The following is a 26,020-nucleotide window of genomic DNA, read 5'->3' on the forward strand; positions in this document are numbered from 1 at the left end:
GGGCACACTAGCCCCTGAGCTGGGGAAAGTCCGGCATAGGAGAGGGGTGTAACCACCCCCCTTCCTGGTCCCACCCATAGGGCAGGACCTAGTCGCGTACCCACCCCTTTCTTTAGGATAAAGGCAGGAGCGGGGACCCTTCCAAATTAGATCATCTTTGAATCCTGAAACTACTTTCTACGAAACGAACTCTCAACTTCTTCTCAAGATTTCTCCCTTGTGACTAAGGAGTAGTCACCCTGCACCCGCAGGCACCATCCAAGAACACTGCGGTTTTCTGCACGTCCTTCCTCCGGAATCCGACTGACCAGCACGACGAGACCCGGCTTCCCTGGCACCTCTGACCTCTACCCACGTCTATAGCTCAGCTGAGATCCGTGGGTGCGACGAGACCTCGAGGGACAGGCCATCTTCAAGACTGCACGACTCTTGCCCAGCACGACCGCCGAGGGATCCTCGTGTGAGTGCTTTGGGGTCCGAGAAGCCCCAACCCTGAGCAGCTCCAGCACCGAAGTTCAGCCCTCCAGCATCCACCAGATCTGCGTGGGGCCCTTCTGCTTTTTGCTGCTCACCGAGTTGTCTGGCTACTAGCCCGCTGGCTTGTGGCCTTCCCGACGACGACATAAACACCGCTGGTCTGGTTGCTCCAGACTGGCCCTTGCTCTCTTCCAAAAGAGGAGCAACCCGGACCCTCCTGGTCCACTCCAGACGCCATTTTGAGTCCACCGCGTGGGCTTGAATTTGCCAAGACTTGTTGCCCCAATCCTGGGTCCAGCGACGTCAACAGCAGCAACCATCGTGGGACAGCTCGCACCTCCATCCTGGTCGCCGACAACGCCTCCTGGTCCGTGAGACTGCAGAGCCCAGCGTCGCCCACTCACCTGGTTGAGGTGACTTCAGCCGGTGCCATCCTGGTGCCCATCTAATCACTGGCTAGTGATTCAGAACTTGGTCCCCTCTGCTTACAGGTGTCTTCCATCTTCGATCCAGGCTTGGATCCACCGAACAATCTTCACTGGTCGCCTGCCAGCAACTTCTTCTTTCAGGCTCCATAGACTGCAACGAGGATTCCCGACGTCTTTCCAGACCTATGCAGCCGCAGCCCCTGGGCTAGGTAACTTCGGCATTTCGGTGCCCCAGCATAGCCTCACTATCCAAGGGTCCAGATCCTTTTTCGTTTTCAGCCTAACTAGTCGGGTTCGCCCGAGAACACTAACTTTGTAAATTCTAGCCTCCATAGACTTTGTCCCGCATCCCGCGTGAGAGTGCACACTCTTCACCCGAGTCCCCTAGGCCTCCTGCTAGTAATCTGAAGGTTCAGTAGTCCAGTCCTAGCGATTCCAAAGCCTATTAGTACAGTACTTACCTGCTAGTAATTTCGCATTCCACTTTTAGAGCATATGGTTTTTCGTGCCCCTCGGGCATTTGTGTAAATTGTGCAACTTAAAGTATTTTCGTAAGAGTTTTGTTGTGTGCTTAGTACCCTGTCCTCATAAAGAGTACAGGGCTGTTGTGATCTAAATAAATACACTGTTTATTTTCATAACACTTGTGTGGTGTCCTTTCACTTGGTGTTCAAGGGGTATATGTGATGGTATAACAGCTGGCTTAACACGCCCTCTAGAGTTTAGCCCGAAGACTGCTCGTATCCATGCTACTAGGATAGCTGGTCTATAAGGTTGACTTACAACCAATCATCAATAAGGGTTGTTTGGACTGATACAAAGTGCTCACTAGAATAGTTAACATTATATATCAGACCAACTTCTCACAGGCAGCGTCCAGGCCAAGGGTCCAGTAGCAACTGTCAGTAGGGTCCCCATGGGGGCGCACAGCAGCGAGCCCTGGGGAGTGCAACAGGCGTCCAACTATTGCAGCCGACAGCGTGGCCCACCGCGTGCAGTCCAGACAGGCCGCAGGCCACGCAACTCACCCCCGTAGCATATTACTGGCTGAGGCCGTCTTCAGCTACGCCAGTGTCCGGAGGAGGAAAGAAAAGACCTCCGCAGCTTTGCACCAAAACTACCAGGTCTCTTGTTGCAATTGGTTCCCCTCTGTGTCCCATAAGCGCGGCGTCGACTCAGCCGCCCTATGATGGCCGCGCCAGCCGGGAGGAGGCAAGTGATCGCTGGGGCTCCATCGTACCTGATCTGCTTCTTCCAGCCGTGTCTGGGCTGCAGGGGTCCAGCGCAAGCCCCACTGCTGCCCCGGGTGTGAAGGGGGCGATGCCACAAATCTCGAGGCCCCAGCACTCCACAGCGTCTCTTCTAGCGGACGTGCCTGATGGGAGCAGCTCGACCCCGGTCTCGCGTTAGCAGGCGCGCCGGCCGGGGGAGCCCGCCAGGGAGGGTGGCGGTTCTTCGTCGACTTCGGGGCACTCGCAGCACCACAATCCGCTCCAGATTCAGGTTGGAGGTCGAGGATCGCCCTCAGGAGCTCCGCTGTGGTTTTGGGCCCACGGCGGATAAAAGTGACGGATAAATGGCCTGAGCTCTACCCGGGCACGTCCGTCGCCATTGCGTGCTTAGCCACGCCCCCAACAACTTGCGTACTAATGGTACGCTTTGTAACATCGCAAGCGTAGTGACGCTTGCGAAGTGATGGTATGCGCAGTAGCAGCCGGGCACTAAAGGCTGTTTACCGCTGGAAAGCCTTAGCGGCAATAACAACTTGCAGACTGTGCCACCAACACGAGGAATCCTTGGTCCATCTTGTTTTTATATGTCATTGTTTGTTACACGCCTGACGCACTTTATTGAAACATTTGTTTCTAAAACATGGGGTGCGGACCTGTACTTAAGCTATGAAACTTCTTTTTAATCTGGAGACTCCAGTGGAATTGGCAAGGTTTGCAAAGTTTGCATACAAGGCTAAAGAACTCTTAAGTAAAGCCGGCACATCGCAATTCTCTGAAACAAAATTACTTGGTACGAAGGACCCATGCTTCATTTAGGTTTGTACATCTTTTACTTTATTGGAATGAAATCGCTTACGTTTATTTAGTACTCGGTGTATGCCACTATCGGATTCCTGTATTTTAACATTGAAACTTTTTTCTTAAAATATGGTTTGATAATTTCTAAGACTATTATGAATGCATTTTATAACTCGGTGACGCCAACCTTCGCCTGCAAGACTCGCAAAGTTTGCACACAAGGGGAAGGACCCTACAGTTTTGAATTGATTTATTGGCTTTATCCCAGTTCTTTATTGATTTTATCTGTTTTTAAGTGCCGTGTGTAAAAATCATCTTCGTTTGTTGTAGTAGATGCAATATATCAAAACTCGCTAGGCATGCATTAATTGTAAGAAGTAGTGAGTCCTGGGGAGATTTTATTTGAATTTCTTTGTAACAATTTTTATTAATTGACACAATTAACTACTTATTCATTCATAGTGTTTTTTGTAAGGCTGAGTAGTTTTAGTTCAGCCTTATTAGTAGTGTGTATGTGTGTGTCTGTGTCTGTGTAAAAAGGGTAGTTGAGTTTTTGCTTTGATTCTGAAAGGCAATGTCAAGAAAGCAGATCCAACAATATCTAATGAACTCCTTTCTTAGTATTTCAGTGATTGGGTGGATTTATTGCTGTCTTAAGAGCATAGCCGGATTTATTTATTGCAATAATGAGCATTCATGAGTTTGGAAAAAAATTGTGGCTTTACTTTTTCTTTGTAGTGTGAAATTTGGGTAAGTTTTCTCCGAGCCTTATGGGTTCTACAGTTTGTTTCAGAAATAAACGATGAGCTATTTGAATATGAATCTCTGAGTGGTCTTTGCTCAAGATTGACATGAACAGTCAAAGAAGGAGGCCGTCTGTATCCAACCTTTCTACTGTTGACCCAGATGTTGTCTCTCCGTGATCTGTTTTCAAGGTCATCACATCTCAGGATTTCAGCTTAAACAGTATAAACAGTATATGTTATAGTGTTGATTAATCTGTTTGTATCTGCTCAGTGTTGGCATCTGCCTGTACATCTCTTGTCCTGACTGATTCTGCATCTTGGCATTAAGATCTTCTTTGAGCTAAACTAGGCCTCTTTTCATGTGTTTCTAATTTCTTCCTTGAGTCAATTTTAAAAGTCTAGCGGCAGTTGAAAGAGGTAATGGTTGTGGGGGATGACGTTCACAGGGGCACTTTAGGCCCTCCTACCTGTGGGTTTATGTTGTCTGAATGTTCACTTGAGACAGCAAAGAAGCTTGTTTTTCTTTGTTTTACTTATTGCAAGGCATCTCAGTATTTGTGGTCTCCTGTAAACCTTTTCTTGGGTGGGTATTTCAAAACATTGCTATCCAGAGTCTTTTTGGAGCCTAATACAAAGGAGATAGCCTTATACAATAGAGAAGGTGATACAATCCTCGCCTGAGATGTTCAGATTGATTCACAATCTTATATTTTATACTTCTGGTATCATCGTGCTGCACAATCATTGATTATCCTGGGGCTAACTATCTCCAGGAAAATCCCTAGAATGTCTCAAGAAAAATTGCTACCCCTTGCACCTGAGCACAAACCCTGATAGAGGTGTGTAAGTCCTTTCCTCTTGTTTCGAAGTGGTGATTAATATTTGTCCACCCTTTATTAGGGTGATTTATGCCTTTATTTATTTTGACATGGTCCTCCTCATCTCTATTTTCCCCCATTAGGACATGTGAGATGTTTGTTATCATCCATTCGCAAGGGTCCTCCTGCTATTGTTGTGTACTCTTAATTTGTGTGGCTCTCTATTGATAGTGCCTGCTGGACCTGCCTCACTACTTGCTGGTATGGAGCAGTTCGGGCCCTGCTAGAGGTGTTCTCTGCGGCTTTCCATGTTGCTGCAGTGATGAGTGAGGTGTTTCAAGCAGCAGTCTCTTCCCTCTTGCCAACTGTTCTCAATTATTTGCTGTTTAGATAACCTGAGGCCACTTGCCAGTCTTTAGGCAGCTGCCATCTCTCTATACCCTCTGTCTGCTCCATGCCCTGTGTGTTCCAGTGGGGAGGTTTGCCCACCAGGGCTTTTATTCTCATCGCACTTCAGGTCTTTATCACATAGGACAGGACTTCTCACCTGCTTGCTCTCACATCGACTCTCACTCCTCATATCTCCAAGGAGAGTAAAGTGATCTATGCTAGTCAGCCATGCCCCACCAATCTCAAAACTTTCTTCGCCGTTATAATGAACTCACAAGTTTGACAGACTTCTCAGGAGTTTTTTTAATTAGCTTAATTTGGGTGGCTTTTGCAGGATGTCTGAGTTGCACAGTGACATTGCCCTGCTTTTTAGAGAATGGATGTGTCTCTAAATGGCAGAGTTTTGAGCAATTGAGCCGGGGTCATGGAGTAGCCTCTGTGAGTCTTGTATAGTTAACCCTATTGCCAGCCCTCCAGCTTTACAAATATTTAAAAAATATACTGACATCTGAAGTCTTAAAACCTCATTCTACATTATCCACCTTCAAATATACAAGGATATTAAACAGTAAGTAAAACACCACCTTATTGACATTTGAAAATGCATTGAACCCTGTTAAGGTACTGCATTGTTATCATTTGGAATGTACTAAATTCATAGGCATGAGGAAATATGAATTTTATGGTCAAGAAATGTTCCCTAACGTGTACCCCACCGTCTCCATGTACGAGTTTAAAGTGCATGTAACTTCCCTCCTGTGCCAGCTATGAAGACGCAAGTACATTTGCGTCCAACGTTAACATGTCCTCTTTCAGACCCGCCATGAACGGGTTGAATATTCAGTTCCTAAGTATGCTATGCCAACGTCTTTTTGTGGTGTACTTTACACGTTTTTCAGCTCTGGCGAAGTAGGCCCCGAATTCTGCCATCGAGCCTTTTTCTGCCTTCTGACTCCGAACGCCTCAGCCTGGGCTGCCTCTGTACCCGTGACCTCTGCCTTACTCCCTGCGCGGCCCACGGCGCTTAGCTCAGCCTGCTGCCTGCCAAGACCAAATTCAACCTTCGCATTATCTATTCCGCTCCTCGAAAATGCATTCCTACCTACTAGTTTAAGTAAACATTCCCCCAGCTGCAGAGCAAAGGGCCCGGCCTCACTGTCTCCGTACAAGTAATTCATAGCCTCTGTTACCATGGTAGGCCCATGCCCCCCTCGCATCTCATGTAGACACTTAGACGCTTATACACGCACTCACAGTCCGTATAGAATAGCTTCTGCCACAGAGACCTTTCTCTTCTAGATAATATGGTTCCTAAACATCAGATATCAGATATGATAGTGGTACAAGTTGATCTGACATGCCAGACTTCTGTCTCTTTCCGCTAAGTGCAAATGTCAAGTCCCCTGCACCCTCCAGTCACACGTCATGCACACGTCATGCAGCTGCGCGCGCATCCAGGCTTCAGATTTCTGCTGACATTGCAAGATTCTGCTTTTGTTGCCACCCACTTATGACACTTACATGTGACGTTTCTAGCACACACCTTTATGTTCACGCCTAGTTCACGCCTTCTAATTACGTATCACTACCACGTGTGTGCTCTTATCTTGTTTCTCTCAGCTGTTACGCCTACTGTATTGGTTTCTATAATATGATTTAAGTATATAAGCTATGTATTGTCAATAAAATATGGCTCTATCCCTTCCTGCACCCCTGTGGTGGCAGGAACCCGATATCCGATCTGGTACCATGACCATTCCTTTTTAAGGAATAAAATCCCTAAGAACTCTAACACCACGGACTCTGCCTCTTTCTTTCCGAGTGAGTTATTCTTGTTTTAGTACTTACCTGCATAGAAATTAAGACGGTAAATCAAATATTTACCACATTATTCTGGCGCCCGAATAGGGACCCCTCCCCCACCTCACGCGCCGGTTGGTGCGTTGCAAGCTTTGCCCCCTGCCATCAGTCAAGACGGAACTACGCGTACCCGCAGGATTTCCTGTATCTCCCTCTGGCCCACGGAGGTGACGGAGACTGCGATCAGCACCCAGACGAGGCGGTGAGGAGTGCGGAGGATCCCGACCAGAGCCTAGCCGAAAGAAGCAAGGTCCGAGGTGTCAAGAGGCCCACCAGTTTCCGAAGTATCCACGAGTCGAGTCGAGTCCGGTCCAGTCCAGTCGAGTTTTCCGAGGCCTTCTGTTTCCGTGCTTCCCGGTGAGTACCATTGCTGGGACGTATCTAGACGGGTGCATTATTATGTATCCGGTAAAGACGGGTTTGGGTACACAAACGCGGTCTGCACTGTTTTAGACAGTGTATCTGTACTGTTTAGCAGTATATCAGTTATTCGAGTTCATGCACTGTCTTCGACAGTGTATCTGTGCTGTTTAGCAGTACATCTGATTCCGAGGGTAGAGATATATGTTCAAACTGTTTTTTTATGTGATTAATGTTGTGGTATGAGTGATTGTTTAATGTGCATTATTGTGTTTTTGTGTAACTAATTGTGTTCAGAGTTCAGTAGCAAGGATTGAGTATCCAGTATTAAGTAGACAAGATGCCGTTTTTCAATAAGTTAAAGCAGATAGGAACTAGGAAAGGGATACTAGAGGAAGAAATTCCTATCCCCCCTAGGGACACGCCTGGGAATTACATGTACCACAAGCATGGCATAGACGCCATCCTGTATCTAGATTTATGGGCCGATTATACTAAGCACCTAGAAGAAAGACACAGATGGCCCGCTATAGGAACATGGGATGCCGAGTGCATCCTGAAAGTAGAAGAAGCATTATGGAGAAAGAAAGCCAGACAATCACAGAAAGATGCCATAGAGTTATGGCGTAAAGAATCACATAAACGAGCTGAAAAAGAACTCCGAAGAGAAGATAGACTTAGAGAAGCGCCGGATAGAGTCCGAGAAAACGAATTAGTTAATGAAGGGATCCGAGTAAAAGCCGAACAAGTAGACCGTGCACGAAACAATCTTGTAAATGGCATGTACTTAGTGGCCGAGGGTTCGCCTGAAGCCAATTCAGAAATACCGAAAAATCTGCCACCACCATTGGTTCCAACTAAAGTAAACCACAGGACTACTAAAGACATATTCCTGGCTTCATATCTAGATGATGTAGCGCCCGCTTACACCAATTCACGCGCCCCGCCTACTGACGGGGACGGTGATGGAGGCGGCAACCCGCCTCCAGACCATATTCCACCATTACCGCAACAGAGTTCCCCCGTTCGACAGCCTGCTCCTCCACCCCCACCACTTCCCCCACCTCAGGTCAAGATACCAAATCCATTGTTGCCTGATCCTACTAAGAGACAAGTTCAAGTACATACACAGACTCCACAGAGGGATAATGCCCAAGCCTCCGCCCCAGGAGGTGCAACCGGGGGTTACCAGACCCCACCAGCAACACACAGATTACACCTTAGGGACATGCAGAAGCACCCTATGCTCCAATCACCCCGTCTTGACATACTCAAAGAACAGCTCCCAGTTTGCAGATATGACCCAGTACCCGGTAAAGACGACAGAATGTTGATAGCATCACTACGTTTGCGACAAGCCACAGATTATCTAGTGCTATTCCCAGATATGCCTGATCACCTAGATAGAATATATCATTTTGTCCAGACTGGGGAAAATCCTGAAAGTATTAAGGAGGCCCTGGCACATCAGAAAGTTGACACTCAAGCATATATACTACGTTTTTTCATAAATTGCTTAATAAGAGACCGAGACAGGCCAGAGACAGACCAGGATGAAATGGAAGCCCTAAACAAGTGGGGTCAAAATATAGCCGAAGGAAAGCATGATAAACAGAATTGCATAGCTAGCATGTACAAGAAAATAAGAAAAACAGTAATAGAAATACACGAAAAAGAAAAAGAAAATGGCTCCTCCCAGGAGGAGGAAGGACCTGAAGAACCAGAAAAAACTACAGACATGATAGCGTATGTAGGTAAAGGAACTTACCTTAGGAAAGGCATTCACCCAGAAAGCAAGAGAGTTTTTCTCTCTGGCATATCAAAACCGAATTCTCCTGAATATCTGTTTCAAGACACTGATAAAATGCTTCGAGAACGAATGGGGTACCATGTACTCAATTCTATGGATGAACAAGAACTAGCCCGGTCAGCAGTACTATGGGCTGACAATCCTAACATATACAATGATGACACAGTAGCACATACACTTCTGAACCTTTCCCCAGACGAACAGAAATTAGCAGGTATATACATGATTCAGCACCTCCTCACGTTATACAGAAATCAACATTCAGACCCAGGTCCTTTACCTGATACATTAGAAGCACTACTTATGGATAGATGGAGAGGCCTAAGTACCAAGTTAATTCAAATAATTCTAGAACAACGGCACAGATATAACACTTTCTTAGGCCCACAATATGTTCCCGCTCCGCCCCCAGAAAGAAAAATGTATCATATGGAGCGTCTTCATGGCATTGAAAGGCAGAACCCATTACGAGAAGTACACCCAGTCATGGGTACCGATAATACTCTGAAACGTGTGTATGTATACACACCTCTGACCAAGTTAGAATTATTGGAGATGAAGAAACTAGTACCCTGTCATGATAAAGACCCCGCAGGTTTTCACAGAGAACTTAAGGATATGTTACTCATGGGAGATTACACCTATACTGATATTATGAAATTGTTAAAGGTTCTGTTGCCTACCGGCATCTACGAGAAGCTCAAGGAAAGAGAATGGGAGGTGGGAGAGAAAAAGATTATATGGACTGAAATAGAAGACGAGGAAAGGATTCGTACTCCAGGGCTAGGCCTTGGGGAAAAAGCTAAAGCACTACCAGGTTTGATAGTACAGGTCTTGCCAAGATTATTGACAACTAAAAAGGAAGACTGGGATGCAATCTCAGCCTGTAAACAGAAACACGATGAAGATACTAGTGACTTCTATTCAAGATTCGAGAAATGTTTTATTATTAATAGTGGCCTGAAACCAAGTAGCGAGTCATACCCACACCTTTTTGTAAGTAAATTAGTAGAGAATTCCCTAACGCAAGTTAAGAATCGAGTATGTAAAGTCGAAAGCACATGGCAAGCAAATACGCCATCCCAGATGTTACAAATGTTACAATATCATCAGAACAGAATTAGAGAAGAACAGGAACATGAACAAAGACGTATGAAAGACACGAAAATGAAAATACTAGTTGCCCAGACAGCCCCGGCTGACAGTCAGAAAAAGGGTGGGACACAGACAAATAATTCAGCAGCTCCCGTTAAAGGGACATGCAACTATTGCAAACAGCCAGGTCACTACGTACATGAATGTCCAGTCCTGAAACACAATATAGCAACAGGTAAAACTAAAGAAAGACCGCATCCGCCTAGACAAGACCAGGGCCAACAACAGACTTCACAGAATTCACAACCGATGCATGCTTCATCACATACAGGACAGGCCGCAGCGGCGCCACAGCCGATTGCCGCGACACAGCAAGTTTCACGGCAGATGTGCCAGTACGCCCAATCAGATTACCCCGATTATCAGCGATACACATGAAACAGCCTAGAGAGGGAGGTTGGCTTGCCTCTTATTGAGATTCCTGTAGATCAAGAGGGTCCTTATGTACACAGTCAAGTGTTGGGAAAAGACAGAAAGTTTTTAATTGACACAGGGGCAAGCCGCACCACAATCAGCCATGATGAAGTCCCAGGGGCACCCCTCTCAGGCTCACAGAATGTTTCCCTTGGTTTTTCAGGACAGCCTATTGTAAATGAAGTGTCAGAACCTGTCCCCTTAGCGGTAGGTCCATTATCACGTGTTACAGACTTGTTACTCACGAAATCATGTCCAGAAAACTTGTTAGGTATCAAAACACTGAAGGCTCTAGGAGCTGTGATATGCTGCTCTCCGGAAGGAGTTAGACTTTTCCTGCGAGACTTCAAGGGTCACTATGTATTACGAGAGTTTGATGTCAGATTGAAAAATGTACCAGAACACCTGTGGGCACAAGGCCCAACCGATGTAGGCTGCATGCACATTACACCATATCGTGTTACACTCAAGCCAGGTGTTGTTTTACCCCGAATCAGACAATACAAGTTACCACCCGATGCTGTAGTGGCTTTACTGGAAATCATTGAAGAGCTCATTGCCCAAGGAGTGGTCGTAGAGACCGACTCCAATATCTGTAATTCCCCTATCATTCCGATTCTTAAACGTACTGATCCCAATGCGCCGCCGGTATATCGGCTGGTGATTGATTTACGAGAACTGAATAAATGCATTGTTCCACAGTACCCTGTGGTTCCCGATATTTCATCCTTATTGACTGCCATTGATTCAGAAGCAGCGTTCTTTACTGTAATTGACCTCAAGAACGCCTTCTTCAGTGTGCCCATTGATCCAGAGAGCCAATATCTCTTCGGATTCAGTTTAAATGGACGAAGTTTCAAATTTTCACGCGCACCTCAAGGATTCACAGAAAGCCCCAGCATCTATAGCCAAGCACTGAAAAGACAACTTGACTGTATCCAAATGCCAGTTAACACTGCCTTACTGCAATACGTCGATGATCTGCTGATCACTGCACGAAGTGAGTCCGAATGTGAACAAGCATCACTGACAGTTTTACATTTTCTGGCCGACAAGGGACACAAGGTGTCTCCTTCGAAGCTACAATTCTGTGTTCAGCAAGTTGTGTACTTGGGTCACTTGCTGTCCAAAGTGGGGAGACAGCTCACTCCTGATCGCCTTCAGTTAATTGTAAATATGCCACAACCCCAGACACAAAAGGAAGTGCGGGCCTTTATAGGCCTCACCTCGTACTGCAGACAATGGATTCCTCAGTATGCATTTCTAGCTAAGCCACTCATTCAGTTGACAACACAGGAGGCAGCGACTTCGACTGCCCTCCCTTGGACTCAGGAACATACACAGGCTTTTGAGGAATTAAAGAAAGCTTTATGTCAAGCACCAGTTCTAGCGACACCATGTTACAGCAAACCGTTTACACTTTTTGTTACAGAACGTGATGGTACAGCGTTGTCTGTCCTCACTCAAGACCAGGCAGGTTCACATAAGCCTTGCGCTTATTTTTCAAGTACATTGGATTCAGTAGCCCAGGCACTCCCTGCGTGCTTAAAGTCAGTTGCAGCGACAGCCTTAGCAATCAGACAGAGCGACTCAATTGTATTAGGACATCCATTGACAGTACAAGTTCCACATTCTGTAGAGGTCCTTCTAAACAGAACCCAGACTCAACACTTAACTATAGCACGACTGACAGGTTATGAATTGACGCTATTCCAGCCACACATAGAAATCAGACGCTGTAGCATTCTAAACCCCGCAACATTGTTACCCTCTATTATGACAGATCCAGCCCCGCATGATTGTATAGAGATCATTAATGCAGTAACAAAGCCCCGACGAGACTTAACAGATGTTCCACTGACAAATCCAGACCTGACACTTTACGTGGACGGTTCATGTATGAGAACAAGTACAGGAGAGTTAGTGGCCGCGTATGCAGTGACCACTGAAACTGAAGTTGAAGAAACACATCGTATTGACACACTGTCTGCTCAAGCGGCGGAGCTCATCGCTCTGACCCGAGCCTGCATACTAGCCAAGAACAGAAACGTTAACATATACACAGATTCCCGTTATGCTTTCGGAGTCGTACACGACTTCGGAGTGTTATGGCAAGAACGAGGGTTTTTGACCTCTCACGGTGCCAAGATCCAACACGGTTCCCTCATTCAAGCCCTGTTAGACGCAATACATCTGCCTTCAGGCATATCCATCATGAAGTGTAAAGCACATACTAAAGTTACAGATTCTGTTTCCCAGGGTAATGACCTGGCAGACCAAACAGCAAAACATACAGCATTGACTCACACCCAGACAACTGATGTGACAAAGACAATAGTACCGACACAGTGTACGTCAATTAGGGATCCCACACTAGATGTAATCGATATTCAGGCACATGCCACACCAGATGAAATCAAGAAATGGACTGAACTAGGAGGGATTCAGACAGATCAAGGATGGATGACGAAGGGAAAATATACATGGTTTCTCCCTGACTCTATGGTTCAAGTCATAATAAATACAGCACATAGTCCAGCACACCTAGGAGAAAAAGCTATGTTAGACAGTTTACAGAATCTCCGGTACAACAAACACTTACGAGCAGCAGCAAAACAGAAAGTGCGTACTTGCATGATCTGTTGTCAGTTCAATCCAGGTAAAAGCGTCCCTGTAGAGCAAGGTGGATTTCATCCTCCCGATCACCCTTTTGAAGTCCTCCAGATGGATTATATCCAGATGGACCGTTGTCGAGGATTTAAGTACGTCCTCGTAGTTGTTTGTGCACTTTCCCGTTGGACCGAAGCATATCCAGTCCCAGATTACACTGCCCCGACCACTGCCAGGCAGCTGGTCCGAGAATTCTTCCCACGGTACGGCTTGCCTGGTATCGTGTACTCAGATAACGGACAACCATTCTCATCCGAGCTCATGAAACAGGTTTCCCTTCTGCTAGGATATCAGTGGAGATTCCATTGTGTCCGACATCCCGAGGCCGCTGGCCTTGTAGAAAGGCATAACCAGACATTGAAAACCCGCCTTGCAAAGATCTGTAAAGAGAAAGGGGTCGACTGGATAGTCGCCCTACCCGTTGCACTGTTCTACATGAGAATGGTCCCCCATTCGAGATCAGGGCTATCCCCGTATGAAGTGGTCTTTGGCAGACCACCGAATATGTGGGGGACGCCCATGCCTAAGAAAATCACCGATGTTGATTGTAATATACTGACAGATTACCTTGCCTCCTTGATGTCTGCACTCCAATCATGTCATTCACAGGTTGCTGCAGCTTTTCCCGACAACACTGATGTAAAGCCACATGATGTCCGTCCCGGCGATGCGGTGTTGATTCGCAACTTCGACAGGAAAAGTCCGCTGGAGCCCCGCTGGAAAGAGCCGAAGATCGTCCTTCTTACCACGAGGACCGCGATCAAGGTGGAAGGCCGAAAGGGGTGGATCCACACGAGTCATATTAAAAAATGCAACGAACTGCTGCCAGAAACTGACTCGTCCACCCCCTCAAAGGACTGCCTTGAATCTAGTGACTGTAAAATTCCTAAGCGAGAGAAAACTCCCCAAGAGGAGTATCGAACAAAACTTCGATCTAGCAAGTCAGACAGTTTAATTGTTTAAGTCCTCCCCTAGGTGAATCGGTTAAATAGTTTCTGACATGTATCCCCTAGATCGAGATAGAGAGAGAGAGAGACAACTCAAGAAACGTACATACTGTAAATCACTCCGCAGTCACTGTATAGTGACATTATTGGTTATGTTTTTTCTAAGTCTTTTGATTATTGTTGCTAGTATACTACTGCCAATATACTACCCTATCTTCAAGCGTGAACAATCTGCTTACAATGTAACTGCCGAACATTCTTTTAGTGAATTACCGCCTCATGAACTCTCCTACAGGCTTGCGCTGCGCAACAACACATTCATTAGTATGTTACATCACTCCCATCAGACTAACAATGCTACAAACTGTTGGATATGTGGCCGACTCCCTCCCTATCAGAAATATAAGGGAGTTCTGCCTCTCTTCCCGTACCCGTTCACTCACAATGGCTCCTGTGGTGCATGGTTTAGATTAATTAATTCTTTAGACTCTGATATTGCTGTTTTCGAGGGGAATTGGATTTGGGGAAACCTGAACCTAGTTCTGCTCAACGTCTGCTACCCTGACAAGAAGGGACTTCCCATTAGGACAGGAACTGATCTAGAAAATGAAGTATATGGATTAGGTAATTATACAATTAACCTCATGATTCTTACTGTTGAATCCGAAGCTGCACCAGTTCTCCCTGCTATGTCAGTATTACCAGTCACAGGTGACTTATGTGTCAGAAAGAAGGGTTCAGTACACTTAGGTCATAGTAAATGTACTACCGTGGTCGAATTCAGTGATCATGGCAAGTCTTCCTTTAGAGCTACTCGTCATTCCTATTTTGTTTGTGGCCATACCGCATACATACGCTTACCTCCAGATTGGGATGGTACCTGTTATATTGCCTTTCTTCTGCCACCTGTTTTCCTAGCCCCTCCTGATTATCACAGAAATACAAATCTAGTAAAGAGTAGACTCAGAAGAGATCTCCCGATTGTCGACTACACTGAAACGGCATGGGAGCAATACACAGATTTCAATAAAGGATTCTTTTTCTTCACAGGCCCCGTCCAAAACAGTAAACTAATACGAAGATTAACTAGAACACTCGAAGCAGTAGTGAATGAAACTGCCTCCGCTCTAGGCAACTTAACAGAGGAGCAGTCCGCCATGCGGGTTGTTGTTCTTCAAAACCGTCTCGTTATTGACGTCATCCTGGCAGACAGAGGCGGAGCTTGTAAGGTCATCGGGTCAAGTTGCTGTGTTTTCATTCCAGAAAACGCGCCAACGGTATATCAAGCTATTACACGTCTTCATAAAATTGCAAGTTTGGTACATCAGAATCCAGGCACCTGGACTTGGTCTGGTTGGTTCTGGACAACGTTGACTGCTTGGGGATGGAAGATCCTATCCTTCCTAGGCATTGCCCTTGTCATAGTATTCAGTTGCTGCCTGTGCCTACAATGTGGGCCAGCGATTTGTGGACTGTGTGCCACATCATGCATTGCACATTCCAGTTTTCACTCAAAACGCAAAAAGAAGAAAGAAGAACAAATGGTGTTACAAGAACAGACTGATCGATTCATGAGGATCGATATATCATGAAGGGTCCGCAGGGAACAAGGAGGGAATGAGGAAATATAAATTTTATGGTCAAGAAATGTTCCCTAACGTGTACCCCACCGTCTCCATGTACGAGTTTAAAGTGCATGTAACTTCCCTCCTGTGCCAGCTATGAAGACGCAAATACATTTGCGTCCAACGTTAACATGTCCTCTTTCAGACCCGCCATGAACGGGTTGAATATTCAGTTCCTAAGTATGCTATGCCAACGTCTTTTTGTGGTGTACTTTACACGTTTTTCAGCTCTGGCGAAGTAGGCCCCGAATTCTGCCATCGAGCCTTTTTCTGCCTTCTGACTCCGAACGCCTCAGCCTGGGCTGCCTCTGTACCCGTGACCTCTGCCTTACTCCCTGCGCGGCCCACGGCGCTTAGCTCAGCCTGCTGCCTGCCAAGACCAAATTCAACCTTCGCATTATCTATTCCTCTCCTCGAAAATGCATTCCTACCTACTAGTTTAAGTAAACATTCCCCCAGCTGCAGAGCAAAGGGCCCGGCCTCACTGTCTCCGTACAAGTAATTCATAGCCTCTGTTACCATGGTAGGCCCATGCCCCCCTCGCATCTCATGTAGACACTTAGACGCTTATACACGCACTCACAGTCCGTATAGAATAGCTTCTGCCCCAGAGACCTTTCTCTTCTAGATAATATGGTTCCTAAACATCAGATATCAGATATGATAGTGGTACAAGTTGATCTGACATGCCAGACTTCTGTCTCTTTCCGCTAAGTGCAAATGTCAAGTCCCCTGCACCCTCCAGTCACACGTCATGCACACGTCATGCAGCTGCGCGCGCATCCAGGCCTCAGATTTCTGCTGACATTGCAAGATTCTGCTTTTGTTGCCACCCACTTATGACACTTACATGTGACGTTTCTAGCACACACCTTTATGTTCACGCCTAGTTCACGCCTTCTAATTACGTATCACTACCACGTGTGTGCTCTTATCTTGTTTCTCTCAGCTGTTACGCCTACTGTATTGGTTTCTATAATATGATTTAAGTATATAAGCTATGTATTGTCAATAAAATATGGCTCTATCCCTTCCTGCACCCCTGTGGTGGCAGGAACCCGATATCCGATCTGGTACCATGACCATTCCTTTTTAAGGAATAAAATCCCTAAGAACTCTAACACCACGGACTCTGCCTCTTTCTTTCCGAGTGAGTTATTCTTGTTTTAGTACTTACCTGCAAAGAAATTAAGACGGTAAATCAAATATTTACCACAGGCATAGGGCTAATTCATATTTCGTAATTATGCACACTAATTACATACTAGTGCGTGACTATATATATATATATATATATATATATATATATATGTGTGTGTGTGTGTGTGTGTGTGTATATATATATATATATATATATCCAAGAAAACGCTGTCTCTTTTCCTCACAAGACAACAAGTCGAGGCCCAATTTGCTTTTTAAGTGAATTTATTTAGGCAACAAAAGGCAGGGTGTTGTTGCCTAAATAAATTCACTTAAAAAGCAAATTGGGCCTCGACTTGTTGTCTTGTAAGGAAAAGAGACAGCGTTTTCTTGGATTTACGGGGGTGGGACGAAACCCCGTCGAGGCCCGCCATGGAAAAGAGGCGCAGGCAGATTTTCGTCAAAGCTGTGGTATATATATATATATATATATATATATCTAAACAAGAGTTGCTCTCTAAGTGAAGCGCCCACGCAACGTTTTTTCCATATCGCCCTTTATTATCTTCAGTGGCAGCAATGCGTGCAGCGCGCAGATGCAGACAAGTTTTCATAGAGTCTAAATGCCGACGCGTTTCTGGAGACAGTTTTCTCCCTTCCTCATGGCAGACTCAGGAGGTAAGATTCAGCTGCCTCACATTTTCGTATTTAAAGGTGATGCAAAGTCCCGCCCTCTGGGCGTGCTGTCAAGTAGCATTGTGGATGTTGTAGTGTGGGAGTAAATATAATCCCGTAGTGGGTCAGGCAGCAGTCTTTTTACCTTCCACAGTATTATCCCTTCGGGTTGCTTGCACCTCATGACGCCACATGTATTGCTTTACTTCCGCCGAGAAGACAGGCAACGTTGTTCCTCACGGGCATTCATCAAAGTAGAACACCCGGACCTGTATCGTCCACAGGGGGGCTGCTTCGTGACCGGAGCGGGCCACATAACATCCAAACAAGAGTTGCTCTCTAAGTGAAGCGCCCACATTTACTTACCACTACAAGGCAGATTGGACCCCATCTGCGCAATCCTGCTTCGCCATCCGACCACTGGGTCGAAATTCCGCTCCACCGATTCCTGCATGCAAGGCTTTGCATGCTGGTACTTGCAGTTCTGGACTACACCCGGACTGTGCTACAGGTGGGGAGAATCACATCTTGGGCGGAGCCTGAGCCACTGGGCTACAGAAAACAGCAGTACAACTCTGCAGCGCAAGATGGAGGGTTCCCAATCGCTTGTGGCGCTGAGGAAGGCTAAAGAAGTGCCGAAATGCATTCGCCTGTGATCTGTGGAAAATAAATGCCTCCAACAATGTCCCCAGGTGTGGTCTTCGCTCTTTCTTCAGGAGGAGTTGGCAGTGATATTTTATGCGCGTGTCAGAGGCGCATTACGAAGACTCCCGCTTCACCAAAGTGGCCCGGATATTCTGTGACAACGCTTCGGCAAAGTAACCTCCAAGGTATTGGATTCTGCCTGGGCCCGCCTCGGTGCACAATGAGAGAAAGAGCGGTTGTGAGGACATTGTCCTGGCAGTGGGTGACATACACGGTGATGATTACCCCCGCGAAGTATTGAACTTGAGCATTGGGGTTGAAGCGGTTCTGGGGCACAAGGAGACATTTACTTACCACTACAAGGCAGATTGGACCCCATCTGCGCAATCCTGCTTCGCCATCCGACCACTGGGTCGAAATTCCGCTCCACCGATTCCTGCATGCAAGGCTTTGCATGCTGGTACTTGCAGTTCTGGACTACACCCGGACTGTGCTACAGGTGGGGAGAATCACATCTTGGGCGGAGCCTGAGCCACTGGGCTACAGAAAACAGCAGTACAACTCTGCAGCGCAAGATGGAGGGTTCCCAATCGCTTGTGGCGCTGAGGAAGGCTAAAGAAGTGCCGAAATGCATTCGCCTGTGATCTGTGGAAAATAAATGCCTCCAACAATGTCCCCAGGTGTGGTCTTCGCTCTTTCTTCAGGAGGAGTTGGCAGTGATATTTTATGCGCGTGTCAGAGGCGCATTACGAAGACTCCCGCTTCACCAAAGTGGCCCGGACATTCTGTGACAACGCTTCGGCAAAGTAACCTCCAAGGTATTGGATTCTGCCTGGGCCCGCCTCGGTGCACAATGAGAGAAAGAGCGGTTGTGAGGACATTGTCCTGGCAGTGGGTGACATACACGGTGATGATTACCCCCGCGAAGTATTGAACTTGAGCATTGGGGTTGAAGCGGTTCTGGGGCACAAGGAGACATTTACTTACCACTACAAGGCAGATTGGACCCCATCTGCGCAATCCTGCTTCGCCATCCGACCACTGGGTCGAAATTCCGCTCCACCGATTCCTGCATGCAAGGCTTTGCATGCTGGTACTTGCAGTTCTGGACTACACCCGGACTGTGCTACAGGTGGGGAGAATCACATCTTGGGCGGAGCCTGAGCCACTGGGCTACAGAAAACAGCAGTACAACTCTGCAGCGCAAGATGGAGGGTTCCCAATCGCTTGTGGCGCTGAGGAAGGCTAAAGAAGTGCCGAAATGCATTCGCCTGTGATCTGTGGAAAATAAATGCCTCCAACAATGTCCCCAGGTGTGGTCTTCGCTCTTTCTTCAGGAGGAGTTGGCAGTGATATTTTATGCGCGTGTCAGAGGCGCATTACGAAGACTCCCGCTTCACCAAAGTGGCCCGGACATTCTGTGACAACGCTTCGGCAAAGTAACCTCCAAGGTATTGGATTCTGCCTGGGCCCGCCTCGGTGCACAATGAGAGAAAGAGCGGTGGTGAGGACATTGTCCTGGCAGTGGGTGACATACACGGTGATGATTACCCCCGCGAAGTATTGAACTTGAGCATTGGGGTTGAAGCGGTTCTGGGGCACAAGGAGACATTTACTTACCACTACAAGGCAGATTGGACCCCATCTGCGCAATCCTGCTTCGCCATCCGACCACTGGGTCGAAATTCCGCTCCACCGATTCCTGCATGCAAGGCTTTGCATGCTGGTACTTGCAGTTCTGGACTACACCCGGACTGTGCTATAGGTGGGGAGAATCACATCTTGGGCGGAGCCTGAGCCACTGGGCTACAGAAAACAGCAGTACAACTCTGCAGCGCAAGATGGAGGGTTCCCAATCGCTTGTGGCGCTGAGGAAGGCTAAAGAAGTGCCGAAATGCATTCGCCTGTGATCTGTGGAAAATAAATGCCTCCAACAATGTCCCCAGGTGTGGTCTTCGCTCTTTCTTCAGGAGGAGTTGGCAGTGATATATATATATATATATATATATATATATATATATATATATATATATATATATATTATATGAGCAATTGTATATGTCACACATGTACAGAGATGTAACAAGACCCCCATCTGAATCTGTGGACGGTTGAGAAGGCTATAGGTACACCTCCCTAGTTAAATGAACTTTACTATGTGATCTAATCATTGTGCTACACAATCCATCCCAGGCTACATCTTTATGATATGTATTTCTATCCTATCTGTCTGACGTAGCCACTAACATGGAGTTTCTGAAGTTCTATTGGGTAAATTGGTGACAGTTGAACCAAGAGACTATGGTGTTATTCCTAGCGTTACCTCTTGTCTAAAAGTGTGCGTCTGGGAAAATCACCTTTCTCCAGTATTAGGGTGTCTTTCATAGATTCACATGCTTGAATATTCCCCGTCGTCGGAGTGGGAGTCCCACGATACATAAAATAGTAGTAAAAAAATCACATATATAAAAATATATGTCATAGTAATAATAATATTAATAATAATAATAATAAAAAAATAGAATTTAATAATAATAATAGAATGCTTGAAAGTACCATAGAACATTATTAACACATAAGGAAGCATTGAGGGAGAATCACTTTACTGGCATATCCATGTCGTTATGGTAGTCCAAATTCCTGCCAATCAGGCTGTCGCACCCTCGAGAACCTTCTCCTCAGAAGCTCAGGCCCTCAGATTTTCTACTGCACGTCGTGTGAGGTGAGTCTCCCTGAGCTCTGCTCAGTTTTTTCTTCAAAATTTCTACAATCTGCAAGTGTTTTTACTTTTCTGCAAAGTAGTCTTTATTTTCAACTCAGCTTCGTCCTTTTTCTAAGGACCCTCCCGAAAGTCCAGTCTTTTTTCTGAACTTCAGGTGAGGAGTCGCAGGTTCTGTAGAACCCTTTTCTCTAAGGACCTTTGAGAGCGGAGAGGCCCGTCTCCGTCTGTGGCTACAGGAGTTGTAGACCTACTGTCACCCCTATCTCTGATATGGTGAGTGTTTGTTCTGGGCATGTTAAGTCCTCTCTAAGCGTGGGTGTGGAACTGGGATTCCTTCTTCTTGGCCTCCAAGGATGAAGTAGGATCCTCTGGATATTGTTCCCCCACGGAGACTGCTGGCCTCCACGCCTACGGGACCTGCTCTCTGGCATTTTCAGACTCTTAATGCCACTTTTACACTTAGAAAGGTGCCAGTCCGTCGACGGGCTCGTAGGCGACGGCTCCATCGGCGACAGTGAAATAAGCCTCGTCGATGGTATGCCTCGTCGACGATAAGGCTCGTCGACGATAAGGCTCGTCGACGGTTGGCCCGTCTACGGTTGTCCTCGTCGACGGTTGGCCCATTGGCGACAGTCAGCTCCGTCGACAGTGGGCTTGTCGGCGGTAGCTCGTCGACGGTAAACTTCGTCGATCATTGGCTTCGTCAACGATTGACTTCGTTGACGACAGAGTTGCGTCGATAGTGGGCTCGTCGACGGTGGCCTCGTCGACGGTCAGCTCCGTAGACATTACACTTCAGCAATTAGTTCATCAACTTTGTCCAACAATGGACTTTGTTGACACCGGAAAGCTTCGTCGACGGTTGGCTTCGTCGAGGGTTGGCATTGTCGCCCGTTAGTTGTGTTGACGCAGATGGCCTCGTTTACGGTTGTCCTCATCGACGGTTGACCCAGTCAATGGTTGGATTCGTCTACGGTTAACCTAGTTGCCAGTTGGTTATATGCACAGTGCTTGTGTAGCCTATTTATTAGTCGTACACTGTTTTTCCGCCATATCAATGTGATGGTGTGATGGCTCCTTACTCAACGCTATAATTTCTTGGACTGGCAAAAAACCTTGCCAGACTCTCAGCCTCTGGTTCCTTAAGACCAGAATTATGTTTTTCTGACGACGAGGCTGCCATGTCCTGTTCCATGGTGAAATAATACCCTCTCTTACACCTAAATCTCCATTACATTACTCTCCGGTGGATAGTGGAGGAATAAACCTCCTTCTCCAGAGAACGACGGCTCGCTTTCATCTTACCCTCGTCACGAGGAAAGAAGCAGACTATTTTTCTCTTTGATTTTACAATTAACTACAGACACAAGTTTGTTCAGTTCCTCTGATGCCTTTTATTTGATAAGAGGTCTTTGCCTCTTCCTGAGCCCAAGATCTGCGCTGGCGGTTCTTTCACGCCTCTAACACAAATTTAAAACGCCAGACAATTCACCTGCTTGTCTTGTCTCTCAACTACAACCTGACAATGGCTGCACCCACAGTTTCGGCAGGCAACTCTTTAGCCATTTTGGGCAGGTATGGCTGCCTGAGGTAGTCTGGCATGTTGGCGCAGGTGGCCCTTCTTCCTGAATCCTCCTCGGTTGACGCTTCAAGGATCCTGCAGAAGAATGGAAGCAGTGCATCAGAAACAATAAACCGTGCAGTGCACATTGCGTCTCCAAGTTTTTAGACAGCTCGCAGCAGCGGCAGTATTGCATAGACAAGGTTGGCAGAACGCTCGTTTTTTTCGCCCAGAGGTTCAGACTAAATTAATGAACGTACCTTTTATGGGTAATCCCTCTTTGGCCAACTGGTTGAGCAGACACTGCAGACACTACCCGCGCCTCCGGTTCTCTCCAGTACAGAAAGCAGCCTTTTCGTGGTGCCCGAGGTTGCAGCTTCACATCCTCTTTTCTACGGAGCTCCACCCAGTATCACTCCTACAATCAGAACCAACTGCATTATTCGACTCCAACTCGCATACAGGAGGTACTTCTTCCAGGAAACGACGACTTGCCTTAGATCCCACCCTTAATCCATTCCAAAAAGGCTGACGGTGGAATTTCTCTCTCTCTTTTATTCCATTTGGTCAACGATGCCATTTGTCTGTTGGGGGTTCTAATAGTTGTGTCGAAAGGGCACGCTCTAGAATTTGGCAAATTCCCTCTTGCTACACCTTCAAAGGGGGACCCCTACGTCCTCATTTACGCGAGTCGTTTGCACAAGTGTCTATTTTGTTACACACAGGGCACGTCGGATTGGTTCCGAATCTCCAACAACAGAGTTAGGGTTTACTCTCAGTTCCTCATCAACAAGCAAGTCAGGAAGGAGGTGCCTGATTTTTGATCTTTGCGCAAACTTTTCAAATGTTGTACCTCCGGAAGGTCCTGAAGTACTACTTCCAGAATGACTTTATAAATACACTTGACTTCCAGGATGTCTATTTTCATGTGCCAATCCTTCCATAGCACAGGAACTGGCTACACTTTACAATAGGTACAAACCTTTTCAATTCAAGGTCCTACCTTTGGACTTCGGTCCACTCCGCGTGTCTTTATGTGGATCCCGGCACCAGTGGCAGCCTGTCTCCGTCTGCAAGGCATACAAATGTATCATTACTTAGACGACTGTATCATAAGGGCTCGCTCTTATCAACAGGCAGTCCAGCACACCCAGACTTGTCAGTCACTGTTTAAAACCTAATTTAAAAAAAAAAAACAAGATAAGTCCCAGCTAGTCCTAGCTCCGATATAAACATTTCTCGAGCATCAATCAATACAAGCCTAGCAAAGGTGTTTGTCTCACACGAACAACAGGCCTGCATCTCCCACATGGTGGTTCTTCTACGTACAAAAAAAAGGTCCGTTTCAGTAGATCCTCAAAGTCAATCCTGGCCACAGCCTCCACCTGCATCCAGTTGGTTCCCAACTGCAGATTACACATGAGGAAATGCTAGAGGAGCTAGCCAAGCAGTGGCGACAGCTATCTGGCTCATTCAACAACATTAATTGCCTTTCGACTGAGGACACCGCTGGGCTGGTTGGCCCACACTCCCAGTGTCGCAGCAGACGCTCCTTCCTCGGACGCTCCACCGCTCATCGTTACCAACGATGCCTCTCCGGAAGATTAGGGAGCGCACCTTCAGGGTTTTTTCCATCAAAGGCCGATGGATGCCTTTCCAACGCACGTCCCACACTAACCGCTTGGAGCTGTTATCCAGTTTCCTGGCTCTGAAAGCCTTCCGCTTCCTAGTGTGAGAGGAATACTATCACTATACACTATCTCAACAAGCAAGGAGGTTTGCGATCACTGTCTCCCAAACAAGCACAACCCATTTGCGAATAGGCCATTCACCATCGCGTTGAAATTTCTGCAATACATGTTCCAAGGGTCTCGAACGTCATGAGGGACTCACTCAGCGGATCCGCCTAGGACAACCACGGGTGGGATCTCCACCAATGGACCCTGGACCACATCTTATGACTGGGGGGACAACCAGACCTGGGTCTATTTGCAACGCCTCTCAACCGCAAATGCCTATACTATGCAATCTGCCTTCCCCACAAAAGATCGTGCGGGACTGCATTTGATGAGCTCGTCAACAGTATTTGCATTTACTTTTCCGCCGATTCTGTTTGCGCCACGTCTCCAGCGGAAAACTAGGTTCTAACCATGTCACATCCTACTCTTTGTGCTCAGACGGCCTCGCTGACCATGGTGCATGGGTCTCCTCCTACTACCTTGCTGCAAACCTATCACGCTTCGCCCTCTGCCACACCTTCTGACAGTAAAGGTACGGACGGATTCACCATCCGCATTCCTCAGGCCTCCAACTTGTGGTTTCAACCTGTGCAATCTGAATTTGCTCTCTTGTGCATTGCCGCAGACTGAAGGGAGGTTTCTCGCGAACGCAAAAGTCAGCCCTTTTCTCATTTTGTCTTGAAAGTACGGGCTGCACTTCTCGTTTTCGCCATGATGGATTCAAGTCTCTCTATTCCTCCAGGATTATTCGCAAGTTATTTTAGGGCCTCTACAGGATGTGTGCATCCATCGGGCGTTCCCTGCCTACTCGGCGCCTCAACGTTGTATTAGCCCAGCTTCTCTAAGCTTCTTTTGAACCAATCCATTTTCGGATTCGACATTTCTAACAGGGAAAGTTTCCCTCCTACTCGCTCTCACGTCTTCTCGACGTGTGAGTCCTATTCAAGCTTTTACCATCAAATATATTTAACTTCAACTTCCAAGTGACTCTCTGGTGCTGCGCACCAATCCATTATTTATACAACAGGTTCTATCTGACTTTCACCTTTATGAACCAGTCATCCTATGAAACTTTCTTTCCAAACCCTCAGACTTCAGCTGAGCGCACTCTACATTCTTTAGATTTTGAACGATTTGTTACATTCTACATACAACGGACAGCTGCCTTCGCAAGCTAGACAACCTTTCTTGTGTATGAGCGGATGCGTTTAGTGCATCCAGCGACCAAACAAACCATTGCCCCATTGTTTGACATCACCTATCTCTTTTCGTCATACAAAGATGGGCAAGCCCTTAGCTACTCCGTGAGGACCCACTCGACAAGGGCAGTTTTCCTACTCCACTGCCCTATTCGCTTGAGTGCCTCTCCATCAGATCTGCTGAGTGGCAAAGTGGTCCAGCAAACGTATGTTTCACAAGGCACTACTGTCTGGAGGTAAATTACAGCGCAGCCTCTGCTGTGGGTCAAGCGGTGCTTCTGAATTTTTTCAAGTAAGGTGAGCCTCTGTTGCTTCCCTCCTCCTGCCATAAAAGGTTTTTGCATTTTCGCATCAGTGTACCATTAATAGTGTTTGTTTAAATATGCGATATGTTCATGCCTTACAGTTGTAACCTTTTATGGATATATTGGCTGTTGCTTGCTATTCTATTCAAGCATGTGAATCTATGAAAGACACCCCAATACTGGAGAAGAACAAAAGTTACTTACCTGTAAACTGTGGTTCTCCAGTATTGGTGTCTTTCATAGATTCACATGTGACCCATCCTTCCTCCCCTCAGAGGCTCTCTTCTCCTCATCCACTCTTTTG

General features: G+C 46.7%; 1 protein-coding gene across 1 annotated transcript in view; it reads left to right on the forward strand.

The window, feature by feature from the left end:
• The window catches only part of LOC147678995 (uncharacterized), a 746,514-nt gene that overhangs the window by 290,152 nt on the left and 430,342 nt on the right, over positions 1 to 26,020 (forward strand). The gene's annotated exons all lie outside the window — the stretch shown is intronic.

The sequence above is a fragment of the Lissotriton vulgaris genome, chromosome 11 (genome assembly GCF_964263255.1).
Source record: "Lissotriton vulgaris chromosome 11, aLisVul1.2, whole genome shotgun sequence".
Taxonomy (NCBI): domain Eukaryota; kingdom Metazoa; phylum Chordata; class Amphibia; order Caudata; family Salamandridae; genus Lissotriton; species Lissotriton vulgaris.